The sequence below is a fragment of the Ornithorhynchus anatinus genome, chromosome 14 (assembly GCF_004115215.2).
Source record: "Ornithorhynchus anatinus isolate Pmale09 chromosome 14, mOrnAna1.pri.v4, whole genome shotgun sequence".
NCBI classification, from domain to species: Eukaryota; Metazoa; Chordata; class Mammalia; order Monotremata; family Ornithorhynchidae; genus Ornithorhynchus; species Ornithorhynchus anatinus.
This window is the reverse complement of record NC_041741.1, coordinates 39,275,081-39,293,697: the sequence shown is the minus strand read 5'-3', so window position 1 is coordinate 39,293,697 and position 18,617 is coordinate 39,275,081.

Genomic DNA, 18,617 nt, shown 5'->3' with positions numbered 1-18,617 from the left:
GCAGGAAACAGGTGGAGCCAGAGTTAGAACTCAGGAACTCCGACTCCTAGGCCTGTGAAAATCTTGGGCCAAAAATGGGCAGATTGTAATGTCAAAATTTGGGAAGCCCTAGAAGCCAGAGGACTATGGGTAGAAGGCTCCCCGCGAGGTGTTTTTTTGTGTGTGTGCCATTTCGGTAGATAGATGAAAGTTTGTTTTAACATATATGAAATTAGTGGTTTCAGTTGCTGAAGAAGTTAGTTCAACTTTCAGATTCTCCACAAATAAACCTTTGCAAATCTATATTCAAAACACACATTGCCCATCTCACCTGCCCTTACTTTCCAGACTTTTCTCTTAGAGCACCTTGTTCCTAACCTCAACAGGGGGAGCAGCGCTGCGATTTCAGAGCTCCGCCCTTTCTCTTCAGCCATGTCTGCAAAGACTTTCTCCAGTGAACAAGGTGGTGACGCCAGGAGCAGCAACAGTAGAAACCTCAACAAAACCAGTTTGCATAAAAGCTCTCAGTGGGTGGCAAGGAATTACTGCAAAAGCAGCCCAGACCCCAATCTGAGCAGTTCCAGTTACCATGGCACTGCAGACGTTCTCCAGGCTTCTTCATATTCTGTGAAAAAATGCTCCCGGCAAACACCTACTTTTGTGGAAATTTGGCAGGACAATCTCCTCCACCACTGGCCTGTCCTTCCACCAATTTCCCCACAAAGAGGTTAATAAATGTTTACTTTTTCCCCCCCTATTTTCCATATGGTTTGTTCACAGGCTCTTGCTTGTACGTGTATGAATGCTCACTTGCATTGACTGCTGTGAGGAATTGTTCCGCTAATACTGGCCATCTTCAAATCAATGCCTGCACATAACAACGGAAAGTGCCTCAGATGTACTGGTTTCCACAGGACCATTGTTAAGCTTTTGTTAAGCATTTTTGAACCTAATAAATAATGTCAAAAGTCTCTATCGTAGCCAAAAATGTTCCTTTTGAAAAATTTCTAATAGCATTTTTGTTCCGTGATGTCTCCCAGTGTTACAAAGAATTTGTGCTGCACAATAGGAATCTAGTATATCGCGTGCCACTTCGCGATGGGCTTGGAGGGATTCTGAGATGTAACTTTTGCTACCTTTAGCAGGATAGAAGTTCCACTCCTAACTTGGACTTTGATTTATTGGTTCATTTATTCAAGCTATTATATTTTTGAACAGAACTGAAATAGAAAACAGAGTTCATTCAAAGTATCAGTCATTGTTAATAAAATGAATTACTCAATATTTAGAATACAGTCCAGTTTCTATTCCCTCTCAGTTAATCCCTCTCAGTACATTTTACTTTAACAATTAGAAATCATTTTTGAAATAAAAGCCTATTGGTGAGAAAAAATTTAATGAGGGGAAAATGGAAAATTATTTGGGATATGGAATAGCAGTTATTGAATGAACTTGTAGAAGTTTTCATGAAAACAATATGTAGGACAATATGCCTGTTCTCAGTAAATTGTTAGTTGTCTCACTTAATAGCCTGGCAACTTAGCATATTTCTATGCATAAATTTTCCCACTGCATTTCTTTTCTCTTATGAAGTGTTTAGGTTTAGAGAAAGGCAGTAGAGATCCATGGATAGAGAATGTCTAAATTCAATTTGTTCACTCAATTCTCCCCCTCTAGACTGTAAGCTCATTGTGGGCAGGGAACATGTGTACCGACTCTTATACGTACTCTCCCAAGCACTTTGTGCTCTGCACTCAATAAGTGCTCATAAGTGATTGATTTAATAATAATTTCACAAAAGAAAAATTTTGGTTACTGTAATCATGTTGCAAAATTTAATATTAAACTTCTAATATTGTGTCATGGCATTTAGTGTTTATTCAGTATGTGATATAAGGACTCAATTGAAGATTTAAAAATCACAGTTTCACTGTGACTTGAATATCGATTCTAATCACTCCTTGAATTTTCAGTGTAGGTTTACCAATGAAGACCCTGAGTGTTTTCTCCGCTACGAATGAATAGTTTAGAAAAGCATGTATATTTTGAAAAATTTATTGCCTATGTGAACAAGTCCTGGATAGCTTTGTAGGCCCTGCACCAATATGCTTTTATTATAACAAAAGACATAAGCTGTCATTGGCAGTTGCTATGGTTTCAGTGGGAAATAATGGCTTCCGCTTGCTGTGACATAGTGTGAACTGCAACTTCGTGTTACTTGGGCTGAGAAGATGAGGGTCTTTCTGGTGTTCACAAATCTCATGATTCCTGTATCCTATTGAAGTTAAGGACTTGTATTTTGTCTTCTTCTTCATTTCCAGGATCTACAAGCTTCATCTCGAGCTAAATTGTCACCGCCCTAGTCCAGAGACTTGTAATATGCTGGCTTATTTCTCCTTGATTGCCCTGCTTCCAAGCTCTCTCTCTCCCATCTATACACCTCCTTACTTTTGAAAAACTTCCAGTGGTTGCCCATTCCCCTCCTCATCAACAAGAATCTCTTCCTCCTCTTATCAATTCTCTTAATCACATATTTCATCTCTCACTCCCCTTTCTCTCAATCTAATTACTGTGCTTACTGTCATCTGTAGGGCCTTGCACTTCACAAGTGTCAAGCAACGTTGCTATATCCTCTGGGTGTGTTTTTTTGGCAAAAGCTGCAATAGAGGGTAAAGTATCAAACCATAATGGCCACAACGTTGGGTTGTATATCTAGGGGGTGGCTGTAACTTGGGGTATGGTCTTATATTGTTCAGAGGAGCACGATCTAAAATGATTGTCAGAAGTCCAAAGTATTCAGTGAAATAGGAGAACTGGAAATGTTTCAGCCCCTTTGTAGATCTGGTAGAGGTGGAGGAGTGTGAGAAGGACACTGTATTTGACCGTTTATCTTCTGTCTACCCCAATGCTTATACAGTGCTTGCACATAGTAAACATTGAACAGATACATAATTGTTATTATCACAAGCAAAAATTCTGAAGTTAGGGTCTGGAATCTTGTGAGACTTTCTTTTTTTTTCATTTAATCACATTTGTTAAGTGCTTACTATGTGCCAGAGACTTTAAATGCTTACTATGTGGCAGGGACTGAACCTTAAGCGTTGGAGTAGATACAAGAAATCAGTGGCACAGTCCCTGTCCCACATGGAGCTCACAGTCTAAATCGGAGGGAGGAGTATTTAATCTACATTGTAGAGATGAGGTAACTGAGGCCCTGAGAAGTTGTGACTTGCCCAAAGTCATAGAGCAGACACGTGGTGGAGCTGAGATGAAAACCCAGGTCCTCTGACTCCAGGCCCATGCTGTTTCCAATCAATCGTATTTATTGAGTGCTTATTATGTGCTGAGCACTGTACTAAATGCTTGGGAGAATACAATAGAATCAGCAGTCATGTTCCCTGAGTCCCTAAGGAGTTTACTGTCTAGAGGGGGAGATTTCAGTCTAGGCTCATTTATTAATTCATTCAATTGTATGTATTGAGTGCTTACCGTGTGCAGAGCACTGTACTAAGTGCTTGGAAAGTAGAATTCAGCAATAAAGAGAGACAATCCCTGCCCACAATGGGCTTACAGTATAAAAGGAGGGAGGCAGATATAATAATAATAATAATGTTGGTATTTGTTAAGCGCTTACTATGTGCCAAGCACTGTTCTAAGCGCTGGGGTAGACATAGGGAATCAGGTTGTCCCACGTGGGGCTCACAGTCTTAATCCCCATTTACAGATGAGGGAACTGAGGCACAGAGAAGTTAAGTGACTTGCCCACAGTCACACAGCCGACAAGTGGCAGAGCTGGGATTCGAACTCATGAGCCCTGACTCCAAAGCCCGTGCTCTTTCCACTGAGCCACGCTGCTTCTCAAAACAAGTAAATCAAACAGACATCAAAACAAGTAAATAAGCAAACAGGTCAAACTGCTCCTCTCTCCCACTTGTAGGGTGGAAAGAAGGGCCTTGCATTTTCTTAGCTAAGAGTCAAGTGAAAGATTAGTAGATTTTATCCTGAGAATGAGCATTTTGTCCTTATCGGCAATCGATCAATAAATCATTCAATGGTATTTATTGAGCACTTACTCTAGGCAGAGCACTGAAACATTTGGGGAAGTACATCTTCTAACTTCAGGTTATTAAAGCCCATTTCGTGATATGTGACTGAACTGATTCAAAAAACTATTGAAGACTACTAAAGACTATTGTTCTTAATATAGCAGAGGCTTGGGACTATGCAATGAAAATGAAAGATATGGTCCCCACCCTCAAAAATTTTATAATTCAATGGTTTAGCCGGGACAAAGTAAGGAATTAATTGGAAGTCCATTTCTTAAATAATTATTGACATTGAACTTAATAGATTTTGTGTCAGTAATCTTGGTTCCAAGAGTCTCCTCAAGGAAGATGTATTTGGCATTTATGACATCGCATATGTAAATACAGTCAGTCGTCTTGTAAAATGAGATTACACGTTATATTGCACGCACTATGCAAGACTCCATCATACACACACGCACCCTGTGTACATCACATCCTTTTCTATCCATATAGGCATGCACTGTGTCAGAAGTTCCCTAATTCCGTAGGTGTTCTATCCGATACAAGTTGTAAAAACATGTTTTTTGTAGCAGACCCGAGAGTATGAGGATTGATGCAGATGAACATATGCATGGCTGGGTGTAGACACTCCCCAACTGCCGGCCAAATTGCATTAAAATCATCTTTGGACTGGCAAATGAGCTGACAAATCCAAAGCCCCACCTTCTCATGTTGCTACTGGGAAAATACCAGTTGTCAGACCCCTCAAACGTCCTCCCCTGATCTTCCCCTGATAACTATTCTTACTGAACAGGAAATCTTGATCTAATCTCTCCTCTGTGCATAGGACCGCACCACTTTGCTTGAGATTAATATGGAAATAGCCTAGAACCCAGCACATCGGCTAAGTAATAGTATTTACTGAGTGCTTACTCTGTGTAGAGAAATCAATCAGCCATATTTATTGAGTGCTAACTGCATCCAGAGAACAGAATTAAGCGCTTGGGAGAGTACCAAATATCAGAGGTGGAAGACAGATTCTCTGCCCACAAGGAGTTTATAGTCTACAGCGCCATCCTAAGTGCTTGGGAGGGTGCAATAGAGGAGGTCCTGGATGTCGGCCCGCCACCTAAAACTCAACATGAGCAAGACTGAGCTCCTCATCTTCCCTCCCAAACCCGGTCCTCTCCCAGACTTCTCTATCACCGTCTATGGCACGACCATCCTTCCCGTCTCTCAGGCCCGCAATCTCGGTGTCATCCTTGACTCGTCTCTCTCGTGCACCCCACACATCCTATCCGTTACCGAGACCTGCCAGTTTCACCTCTACGATATCGCCAAGATCCACCCTTTCCTCTCCACCCAGACGGCTACCTTACTGTTACGGGCTCTCGTTATATCCCGGCTAGACTACTGTGTCAGCCTTCTCTCTGACCTCCCTTCCTCCTCTCTCGCCCCGCTCCGGTCTATTCTTCACTCCGCTGCCCGGCTCATCTTCCTGCAGAAACGATCTGGGCATGTCACTCCCCTTCTTAAACAACTCCAGTGGTTGCCTATCGACCTCCGCTCCAAACAAAAACTCCTCACTCTAGGCTTCAAGGCTCTCCATCACCTTGCCCCTTCCTACCTCTCCTCCCTTCTCTCTTTCTACCGCCCACCCCGCACGCTCCGCTCCTCTGCTGCCCACCTCCTCATCGTCCCTCGGTCTCGCCTATCCCGCCGTCGACCCCTGGGTCACGTCCTCCCGCGGTCCTGGAACGCCCTCCCTCCTCACCTCCGCCGAACTGATTCTCTTTCCCTCTTCAAAACCCTACTTAAAACTCACCTCCTCCAAGAGGCGTTCCCAGACTGAGCTCCTCTTCTCCCGCTACTCCCTCTGCCATCCCCCCTTTACCTCTCCACAGCTAAACCCTCTTTTTCCCCTTTTCCCTCTGCTCCTCCACCTCTCCCTTCCCATCCCCACAGCACTGTACTCGTCCGCTCAACTGTATATATTTTCGTTACCCTATTTATTTTGTTAATGAATTGTACATCGCCTCGATTCTATTTAGTTGCCATTGTTTTTACGAGATGTTCTTCCCCTCGACTCTATTTATTGCCATTGTTCTCGTCTGTCCGTCTCCCCCGATTAGACTGTAAGCCCGTCAAACGGCAGGGACTGTCTCTATCTGTTGCCGACTTGTTCATCCCAAGCGCTTAGTACAGTGCTCTGCACATAGTAAGCGCTCAATAAATACTATTGAATGAATGAATGAATGAATGAGGTAGACCCCATCCTGTCCTGAAGGAGCTTTCAATCTAGCAGATCTTTGTGGAAAGTTTTGTTTTTCCCCAAGCCAGTGGAGAAACAGCCATTAGTCAAATATGTGAGGGCAAACTGCATCTGAAAATGAGAATGTAGATAATAATAATGTTGGTATTTGTTAAGCGCAAGTCACTTCACTTCTCTGTGCCTCAGTTACCTCATCTGTCAAATGGGGATTAAGACTGTGAGCCCCACGTGGGACAACCTGATCCCCCTGTGTCTACCCCAGCGCTTAGAACAGTGCTCTGCACATAGTAAACGCTTAACAAATACCAACATTATTATGTGCAGAGCACTGTTCTAAGCGCTGGGGAAGACACAGGGTCATCATCATGTTGTCCCACGTGGGGCTCACAGTCTTAATCCCCATTTTACAGATTAGGGAACTGAGGCACAGTGAAGTGACTTGCTAGAGCTTGGGGCTTCTTGGAGGAACTTAATTCAAAAAATCAATTATTATTTATTCCTTTGGTTTTATTTTACCTTGACTGTGTTTTTGTGACAATCATTTTTCAGCACTTGAAGAATTTGAGAAAACCTGCAAACAGTGCCTTGGGCATAAAGTTAACCTCTCCAACAGATTAGCTCTATAAGGAAGTGCGAGTAGACTTAAAATTAATACTTTGCCCCTGCCAAAAATGGTGAGGGTTGGAGTACCAGTCTCCCTTCCTTTGTCCCCGGAGCCTGATGTCTTTTTGAGTTAGCAATGTGAGGCTATGTGAGTTAGAAATAAGAAGTACTGTGAATTTCTGAGTTAGCAACGTGAAGGAACAGGCTTTGAACCCTCTAACCTTTTCGCCAGTGGAACCATGACTTTAATATGATTAAGTGAGAGGTGGGAGAAGGGTGGAATGGTTGAGAGAGGAGGATGAATTAATGGGAAAAGTCATGAGGATCTAGTTGGGAAAGGGGCAGGCTGCCAGAACGACTTTGGAACATGGTCCCTGTGGAAGGTTTTTGTTTTTTTTATGGAAATTAAGTGGACTAAACACTGGCGAAGATACAAGATGATTGGATTGGATAAAGTCACTGTCACACGTAGGGCTCACAGTCTTAATCTCCAATTTACAAATGAGATAACTGAAGCACAGAGAAGTTGTCACTTGCCCAAGGTCACACAGCAGGTTGAGGTGGGTTGACTATCAAGTGATCAAAGGGTATCAAGAGAAGCAGCACGGCTCAGTGGAAAGAGCCCGGGCTTGGGAGTCAGAGGTCATGGGTTCGAATCCCAGCTCTGCCATTTGTCAGCTGTGTGACTGTGGGCAAGTCACTTAACTTCTCTGTGCCTCAGCTACCTCATCTGTAAAATGGGGATTGACTGTGAGCCTCACGTGGAACAACCTGATTACCCTGTATCTCCCCCAGCACTTAGAACAGTGCTCTGCACATAGTAAGCGCTTAACAAATACCAACATTATTATTATTATCCAAGTGCATAAGTGACGCATAAGGGAGAGGGAGTCAGGGAAAAGAAGGCTTAATCTGAGGAGGCCTTTTGGAGGAGGTGTGATCTTAATATGGATTTGAAGACTGGAGGGGGTGGTGGTCTGGTTTAGAGGGAGGGGGGAAGTTCCAGGCCAGAGAGAAGACATAGGAAAGGATTTGGTGGCAATTTAAACAAAGGAATATTTCTAATTTCCAGTCTGCCGTTGTTGAGCAGGGATTGTCTCTATCTGTTGCCGAATTGTACATTCCAAGCGCTTAGTACAGTGCTCTGCACACAGTAAGCGCTCAATAAATACGATTGAATGAGTGAAACCCTCTCCCCACTGCTGCATGCCAGACTGGTCTCTCTGTACCAGTGCTCTCCCATCAGTCTACCGCTATATTGCATTATTTGAGTCTGGGCTTCATTATGTCTTTATACTGCTTAGTCCGCCCTGCTGGCTTGTATGGGGCCCCATTTGCTTCTCCATGCAACAACTGCTTAGGATCCTGCCATCGTCCGTTTATCTCACTTCTTTTAAGGTATATAGGAAGCACTTTTTATGGACCAGGCCCTGTACTAGGTGCTGGGTAGGTACAAGCATTGTGGCACAGAGATGTTCAGTGACTTGCCCGAGGTCACACAGTATAGGAGTGGTGGAGCCAAGATTAGAACTCAGGTCCTTCTGACTCCCAGGCCTATGTTCTATTCACTAGGTCACACTGCTTCTCATGTCCTGCCCCAAAGAACTATGTTACTTTGAGCATTTTTCAGCCCTTTTGAGTTGACTTTTATTTCAGGAGCTCATTGTTGATCTATCTTATCAACAGAATTGTCATTTTTGAAAATGAAGAACAACTATGTGTGCATATACTGTATAAAAAGCACTTTGCTCAACAAAATGCAAATAGCAGTTTAAATTGAATAGACAAATTGAGAGAAATATTCTTATGATTAGAAAAGGCATTCTTTCCTAGTGACTACATCTTACTACCTAGTTTTCTTGGGGAAAAATTACTTTTGACCTCAGGGATCAGGGACTAAGTTAAAAGTGCCTTAAAGATACTTTTTATTATTTTTCCTTGTGTCATCAAAACAGAGGACTGGAAGAATTTTGATTTCACCCAATATATAAATACACTTCGCAGGAGCACAATGAGATTTCCTATTTGTGTGACTTTTTCCGACATAGGCCATCGGTCTCTGTGCCGATGGGATTCTTATAAGTGGGTGGTTGATCTAATCAGAGACTTGATTGGGGTTTAAAATGCTATTTCCACTGGGCCATCTAACTTCTAATCAATTCCTACCAGATTTTCCAAAGAAGATCCTGAAAATCTATTTCATTCCAATGAAAAAGCCAACATGAACTCTGAAGCTCCTTTTAATTCAGATGTTATCCCTTCCTCCACTTTCTCCGCTTCTGTCCTGCCTTTCCCTCACCTTTCTGGTGATTTAGGTGTAGACTTAAGATTGCAAAATTCACCCCTTCCTAACTGTTATACTTGCTCGTGACTTGGTTTTTCTCTTAAATTTTCCTTCTCTTTAAATCAGTGTTGCATAGTGTTTTCTTCCTTCTCACACCTCGCCTGATTTAAAGTTGAATTCTTTGAGATAGAGATTTTTTTGTGTGTGACTTTAACAATGTTTTGTTCACATTTCCTTGCCTAGGACCAACAATTGCTTGTTGACCCATTTTAACCCCTTTTGAGCATCATCTTCAAAGTGTAACTGTCCTTGACAATGAAAGAGACCTTCCCATTGTCTGGCCCTTCCAGGCAATCTTTAGCATGGAGTTAAATGGCTTTCAGATGGAGGAGTTGGCTGGAGGAAGGAGACAAAGTGGCCTGTTGTTCCTGAGTGACTTTGCTAGAGTTTCCCTTTTCTCCCTTAGAATGGTGCATTTCTATAGAAGATGACAGACGTTTTGACAGGTGCAATATGCTTTGAACTGTTGTGTGAGATAATTCTTTTGTCTTGGTTTTTCCCAGCAGAGTGGTCCATCTCCTTAGGATGCTGATATGCATATTGTTTGCTTTTCATTTAGTGTGTTGAAGCCTCCCATTCCCCTTCCCTCCCTCCCCCGCCCCCTTTTTAAGGCCCTCTGCATACACGTTGCTAACCCAGATGGGAAGAGAGTGTTGCCGGCCCCTTCCCTAACCTCTTGATCGTGACATCAGACAGTTATAAACTCAGAAAACTGTTCGGAGGAGGAGTTTAGCGTACACATGAAAGACCTAAATAAAATCACATTACTACCTCATCTTCTTCATAATGAACTAGACCTGGGCAGATGAGGCCTATGCAACAAGCAGAGTTTGAGTTCTACAGATCTATATCACTAACATCAGGTGAATCAAGCATCAGTAAGTTTAGAGCCGGCTTTAAATCGGCCTGATTTTTCTTACGTCTAATGACGTGCTTATGTAAAACTCTTGGGGTTTTTTTGGTTTTTGTTAATGGTATTTAATAAGTGCTTACTATGTGCCTGGCACCGCTGAGTTGCAGATCGATGCTTACTACGCACATACAGAAAATAATAGACCGATACCACGTGATAATCGAATTCACTTGTAAAAAACTGCCAGGCTACACGTGTTTGCTGATTTAGCTTCTTCTGGTTCAACCTAATCATTTTTCTGGTACCTACGAAATTCCAAAATCATCTGTTCATTTCTCTTAACAAATCTTTCTCGTGAACTGCAAGATGAATGAGCAGATACCATTTCAAGACTGTAATTTAGTAGTCAGGTCTTGCTAATGTAATAAACAGTTAAAACAAATCCTGAGTGGTTTATTCATGTATCTTTTAGAACCCCCTACAGCTTTCATTAGTAACAAACAGCCCGTGCTGGGTGATTTAGAATATACAGTGCTTTAACACATAAGAAAATAAAATAAAACTCAATGAAAAAAGAGATTTATCATGAATTTGACATAATGGCATCTGGTTTACAGAACATCCGACACATTAGAAATTGCTTTGCTCTGTGGGAAATGATGGAATGTAGTTTAACGTTTATGGGACTGATGGTGAAAAGGGGGAAATTCAATTAAATGATATGAGTCCATTGGAAATGACTAGCGAGGATACTTGGGATTTTAGAAAAATATTTTGCTGAGCAGACTGATGGCTCTAGAATCAATTTTAAATGTACCAGCTCAGTTTGACCTTCTCTTCCTTGGGAAAAGTTTATAGAAATTAGATTTCTTTTTGGTGACTTTCTTCAGTGTGAACAAAATCATTTGGTGCTGAAAATGAACTCTGAAGACTATATGTGTAAACTGGGCATGGATTTGAAGTCCAGTTTAATTTTAATTTTTTTAACCCAAGTAAGGTTCTGAGCCTCAGGAAGAGTGGACATATAATTGGTTGACTTCTCTCCATGTTCCGTGATTTTTTCCTAGTAACAATCAACTAATGGGGTATGGTAACTTTCAGAGCAGCTCTCACCCAGTTGCTCAGAATTCAGAGACTTTCTCTTTCTCGTCGGCCTTTCACTGTTGTCTTGGGGAGATTTTACTCACAGATTAGGGAAAGTCCTCTAAAAGAAAATGATTTTCAGTTCTTGGTTGTAGAAGAACAGAAGGTCTGAACAATCACTACCAAAAGCCTAAAGACTTTACTCTGTGAGCATCATGTTGGACAGGGACTGTGTCCAACCCGATTAGTTTGTTTCTACCCCAAGGCTTGATACAATACTTGGCACATAGTAAGTGCTTAACAAATACCATAATTAACTTATTAAGAGGATTTGGAAGACAGAAGGCAAATTACAAGCCGCTTCCCCTAATGTTAAAAATATCATTATTAATAACAATGGCATTTGTGACTCAGAGGATAAACTGGTATAAAATGAATTATTTTCTGTCTATGATTATTGTTATTATGATTATGATATTTGGTAGGTGCCAGGCCCTATACAAAGCACTGGAGTGGATACAAGTAAATCGGGAAGGACACTGTCCCTGTCCCATGTAGGGCTCACAGTCTCAATCCCCATTTAACAGATGAGGTAACTGAGGCACAGAGATAACTGTGGCACAGAGAAGTGAGGTCATACAGCAGACAAGTGGCAGAACATGCCAGGATCCAACAGTCATTCTGGTAATTGTTGATGAATTTCACTTTCTTATGTTGCTCTGGCGCAATAGCGGCACTTTAGCTGTAAATGGGGCCTACCTGTAAAAATTCTTGTGTGTGTTTTGCACTCTGTCTCTAAAGTGGAGATTACGAGTGATTATGGCACCACCTTGAAATTATATTTCTAGATAGGGATTCAAGTGACTATTTTCTTTTTTATATTAGTCAATTTTGCTCAGAGCAAACCCAGACAGGTGATTTAAAGACTTAATTTGATTGCTACGTAGCATCTTTTTTAAATATTTCAGCAGAATATATAATTCATGTGGAAATTCATCAAGGACCCAATATCTTATGACCTTGTCCAGCATATACACTTTTGGTGAATGGATTTTCTAGAATGAGGAGCAAGGCGTTTAAGAAAGATTTTCATGCTCTGATAATGAGAAGCAGTGAGGCAATAGAAGAATCACTGGTGGGTGTCACTGTCAAAACTTGATTCCTATTTTCTTTCATCCAGTCACAGATTGGTTTGTTGAGAATCCTTAGTAATTGCACTGTTACCACAGAAATTATCAAAAGATCTTAAATAATGTTTTGGTCTCCGCTACTCTTGGTTTTCTCTAGGATGTCCTAGTAAATCCCTTGAGATTTTGTCTGGTAACTATGCAATTACATATGTCAACACTGTATAAGGATAATGTACAGGTTTAACTTACTGATCCAATTGATAGATTAAAAGCAGACCTAATATTTTTTCCTTTCAGAGTATTTGGCATTTAGGATCAATACAAGCCTATACTACGAGAAAAGTGGTCTCGTTCTACATGAAATTACACACATTCAAGAATTAAAAATATAAATTTACTGGTGGTGAGTCCAATTGTCCCAGGAGCTAGATTTACTCTCTGGTAGAAAATTTACTTCTGGGGAGGAGCATTAACTTTTTCAGATTGCTTATAAATTCCCTAGGGATATTAAGCCTTCCCAGCGGCCTGACTCTATCAAGGAATAAACTTAGCCACCGAAAGAATGGGACTTAATTTCATTCTTTAATCAAAAATGAGTTTAATTCTCTGAAAGATCATTTTACATGAGTAGGTACTAGAGAATCATGCTAAGGTTTGAACACCTAGTTCACCTATAGCGTGTTGCCTGCATGCATTCTGACAAAACCCCATATTAAGGAAAATCTGTACTCAATATTCACCTGTCACCACATTGCTGGTGTGCATGCAAACCATTTCTCCTGACATCTCCCTGTGGCGAATCCAAACAACTTTGCATTGTCCGACAAATGTTCCCTGATTCCCTAACGATATTTGAGCGAAAACATGTATCGAAAGCAGCATGTCCTAGTGGAAAGAGTATGAGCCTGGGACTCAGAGGACCTGGGCTCCAATCCTAGATCTGCTACTTGTCTGCTTTGTGACTTTGGGCCAGTCACTTAACTTCTCTCTACCTGTTTCCTCATCTGTAAAATGGGGATAAAATTTCTGTTCTCGCTACTGCGACGGGGAGCTCCATGTAGGGAAGGGATGGTGTCTGATTTGATTATCTTATATCTAACCCAGTGCTTAGTACAGAGCACAAAATAAGGACTTAACAGATGCCACCGTTATTATTTAGGGCAGAACTGAGTGCCCTTTTGAGACGCTATTGGTGCGCTTTGATTTTGGAAAGCAGATTTCCTTTATTTGATTTGCCTGATATAGTAGTTGCCTAGTCCATTTGTTGATGTATGTTATATATTGAACAGATATGTCCATCTGTCAGTAGGACTGGGGAGACAGCCAGGCAAGGGGAGCTTTGGGAAGGCATGTCTAGCAACTCTATTTTATCACATTCTCTCCAGAATTTACAATAAACAATAAATACCATTGATTGATTAATATGGGAGGTGTGGGAGGGAGGTGTGTGTGGGGGTTCTCCCAGTCTTTGAAATCTGGGAGGAAGGTGGGTCTCCCATCATCCCTGTTATCACTCTTCAATCAGTCAATTAATCAGGCATTTATTGAATCCTTACTATGTGCAGAGTACTGAGTGGTTGGGGGAGTACAATGCGACAAAATTAGCAGACGCTTTCTGTGCCCGTAACGAGCTTACAGTCTAGAGGGGGAGACAGATATTAATTAGCTCTGGTTCTCTCGAGCTACCTCTCTTGCAATCCCCACTGGGGCCGATGCCACCCTGATCATAATTCCCCTCCCCACACCACTGCTGCTTGTTCCCCTGCCCTTAGACCAGTGAGAGAATGTTTGTAAAACACTATGTATGTCACAACTATTTGGGGCCAAACCCTAGATGTTGCTTGGGACATAACCTTTCTGTGCTCAAAACGTTGTCCTCTTTCCCAGTGTTACCCCTGCCTTCCGGTGGGATTTAAACAATGAAAGCTGTAAAAAAAAAACCCAAACTTCACACCGTAGACTTGAAACATGCCCTTTTAATTGCATTCACATGCTTAGAGTCACCAGAGGATGGTGGCTCGCAAGTGCCCGGTCACAGTGGTGAAACTCAGCAGGCATTGGGTGACCTAGAAGAGATTAAGTGGAATACAGGCTCCTGTCTGTTGCAAGAGTGTCTCCAGGACTCCTCTGATGACAACTGTTCAACTCTCTCAAGTTGTTGTTTTATGTTTTTGGACAGCTGAGCTTGCTTCTTACAAGATCTTTTTTCAAGCTTGCTTAACTCCAAAGCTACCAAAATAACTAACCTGAAAAATAGATGTGAATCAAGTAGTGGTCTTTATCTCTACTATACTCGACTAGTCTCCTTTTTACTAGATTCTAAACTCCTTGAGTCTACCTACTCTGTTGCCCTCCCCCAAGCACTCAGTACAGTGCTCTGCATTCAGTAAGTGCTGGATAAATGCCACTGATCGATAGATTGATTAAATTCTCACCTCCTTCGCATAATTACAGACTTGAAAGAGTGGAAGGCAGTGTGGTCTAGTGGAAAGAGCATGGGACTGGGATCCACTGCTGGTCTACTGGATGTCCTGGGACAAGTCATTTAACCTCTCTGGGCCTGAGCCCCATATGGGACAGGAACTGTGTCTGATTACATAACCTTGTACCTACCCCAGCACTTAACACTTAATAAATGCTAGGTTTATTATTAATGAATGTCATTATTATTATTGTACTTCTTATATTTTACTGCCAAGAGTGTCACTTAGTGCTTTCATCTTGTACCATTTTGGTGAATCGGCCCCGGTATATTCTATTGTAATTAAAAATGCCGTACGTATTCATAGATTGGGGCTGGATTCTTATGTTTAAAAATGGTATACCCGTTGGGGGTTATTGTTTTATTCCTTTTAAATGTGATGAGGATAGGAAGGCCTTAAGACCTCAAGAGTGAAACTGGTGCTGAATAACTCATTATAGTGCCTGTGGTTTGGGCAGTCCCATACACTCTCTCTCAGCTCTGCCACTTATGAGCCCACTGGGACATGAGTGCAACAAGCCTATAAGCAGACAGGGGTGCTGCCCATTGCCAGATGGATGTGTGGTCATCTCCCACATTAGCCAGCTATCAGCAAAACTTGGACAAGGACCCAGCCCTGCTGTTGGACTTTTGATGGGGTCAAGAGAGCTGGAGGCTATCTAGGCACACTTGATTGAGTTCTCCATGAAGATCAGCATGGAGATGTTGCTGCCCTCTTTACAAGAGTGATCTGATTAAGTTGGGACTCTTGGTCAAAGTCAAACCCAGTTTCATGCCAGATCCCAGTAAATGAGAAGCGCTACGGTCTGGTAGAAGGAACAGAGGACCTGGGTCCTAATCCCAGCACCTTTCCTTACCTGCTGGGTAACCTCGCACCTGGAGATTTTCCAGTACTCTAACAGTCTCGACTACAGGAGGAAGAGTCAAGCAGAGGCCTACCCATTCCATTCTTAGCTTGGGCAGTGGCTAGTAAGTGGAAAGCAATCTGCTATAAGTCAAAACTCACCTGTGCTGGGCAGCAGCGGCGTGGGAGAGCGTCGAGGGCGGAGACTTGTTTACTGCGCGGAAGGAGGCAGTGGTAAACCACTTCTGTACTTTTACCAAGAAAACTCTATGGATATGCTACCAGAGCAATTGCGGATGGAATGGGGCATTCTGGGAGAGATGCATCCATGGCGTGGCTATGGGTTGGGCATGATAGCATAAGACAACAACAACAATAACCTGGGACAAGTCACTTAACTTTTCAATGCCTCAGACTTGTCAACTGTAAAATGGGGATTAAATAGTGTCCTTCCAATTTAGGCTGAGCCCCAGGACAGGGACTGTGTCTGACTTGGTTATCTTGTATCTACCTCAGCGCTTAGTACAGTGCTTGACATAAAGTAAGCGCTTAATGAAATATGCTAATGGTCCACTTTGAAGGCAGCAATTCAATGAACTGAATTGAGTGACTCCTTGAGGTTCTGGTAACTCTGCCCTGCCCAAGACTTTTACCATTTACCTGGTGGCTGACCAGGGAGTGGGGGTACCACATGCTCTAATAATAATAATGTTGGTATTTGTTAAGCACTTACTATGTGCCAAGCACTGTTCTAAGCATCGGGGAAGTTACAGGGTAATCAGGTCGTCCCATGTAGGGCTCATAGTCTTCACCCCCATTTTATAGATGAGGTAACTGAGGCGCAGAGAAGTTAAGTGACTTGCCCAAGGTCACACAGCTGACGAGCGGCAGAGCCGGGATTAGAACCCATGACCTCTGACTCCCAAGCCCGGGCTCTTTCTACTGAGCCATGCTGCATTGAGGCCCATAGCAATAATAATAATAATAACGATAATTATGATACTATTAATTATAATAATTGTATTTGGTAGGCACTTACTATGTGCCAAGCACCTTTCTAAGCACTAGGGTAGGTACGAGATATTCAGGTCCCAGATGCGGCTCCTAGTCTAAGTAAGAAGGAGAATGGATATTGAATCTCCATTTTGTAGATGAGGAAACTGAGGCACAGGGAAATTAACTTGCTCAAGGTCACACAGCAGGTAAGAGGCATAGCTGGGATTAGAATCCAGGTCCTCTGACTCCTAGGTCCACACTCTTTCCTTTAGGCAGCTCTGTTTCTCTAGTAATAGCCTGGAATCCCTGCTCGTGGTGTAGGAATTCGGACACCATATCCTCTGTCAGTGCCTTTCAAACCGCAATACTTTTATTTCAAGACTACAGGAAATATTCAGTCCAACCCCTTCGGGTAATGTGCCGCTGTGTTTACCTGGAGAAAGACAAAGACACCTCTTTTAATTTATACGACTTGTTGGGTCTCCTTATCGTTAACGGTTGTTTACTGTTGAAGTTTCTTGTGTCATAATCACTGGTATTTATTGAGCACTTAATGTGAGCACTATACCAAGTGCTTGAGAGAGTTCAGAATAATAATAGTAATACTAATCATATTTGTGAAGTGCTTACCGTGTATCAAGTACCATTCTAAGTGCTGGGGTAGATGCAAGGTAAACAGGTTGGACACAGTCCCCGTCCCACATGGGGCTCACAGTCTTCATCCCCATTTTTCAGATGAGGTAATTGAGGGGCGGTGATGTGACCTACCTAAGGTCACACAGCAGACAAACGGTGAAGGCCGGGATTAGACCCCATTACTTTCCGTGGCTCAGTGGCAAGAGCACGGGCTTTGGAGTCAGAGGTCACGGGTTCGAATCCCAGCTCTGCCACTTGTCAGCTGTGTGAGTGTGGGCAAGTGACTTCACTTCTCTGTGCCTGAGTTACCTCATCTGTAAAATGGGGATTAAGACTGTGAGCCCCACGTGGGACAACCTGATTTGCTTGTGTCTACCCCAGCGCTGAGAATAGTGCTCGGCACATAGTAAGCGCTTAACAAATACCAACATTATTATTATTATTATTTCCAAGCCCACGCTCCATCCATTAAGGCCCGCTGAGTTGGTAGACACGATCCTTGCCGTCAAAGTGCTGTTTTGGTTCTCCTTTCTCTTCTCCACCAGAGGGCCTCTCGGGGTACAGGATCGGGGTCCTGGCTCTCTAAATGGTTGCAACTCCCCATCTTTCTCTCTGCCTTTGAGGAGCATCGCAGTGGCAAACACCAGCCCGCCCAGACACAGCGGCCATATAGACCCGGCGCACATGTGCAAACAAAGTCTCACTGCTGTTCAGAGGGGAAGTGTCTGACTCACCCTATGGTAAACACAGCTGATTGATTTCCATTTCCATTAAAATGTCCTAACTTTTGGATAGCTACTCTTTCAATGGCAACGCTGTAACTAGCACAAACCGAGTAAACAAACATGCCGATCCACGGAGGAAATTTCGAGCTAGAATACTAAACCTCTTTGTTTCGAGTTTGGCTTAAACGTGAAAAATATTCTGGCTTAAAGATAACTTGAAAGTACCTATTTTCCGTTTGCCCGGAGCTCTCTTTTTAACCTATCAGAACGATGTTAAATATAGAAAAAGCTTCTACATATATGCGAGGTCCCCAAAGCAATAAATATATTGTATTTATCAAGAAACCCAACTGATCTGCGGTCTCTCTCAGAGTGAAACCAGGGTGTTGAGTGGCATGGAGAATGCTTTTTTCTGTCATTGCCTTTCATATCACACCTTTACTATAGGAAAGTTTGCACAGCACCAGTAAATAGAAACATTCTGCTTTTCTACCTCTGAGGCAGGTAAGGGATTACTGATGGCTTTAACCACAGGTCTTCAAAAAGAAGCTCTAAGTTATACCTCCTTTAATTTCATCCCCCTCTCCATTCCTCTCAGAACCCTGGGCTCTCCAATGAAGAGTTTCGATTTCCCCCACCTGA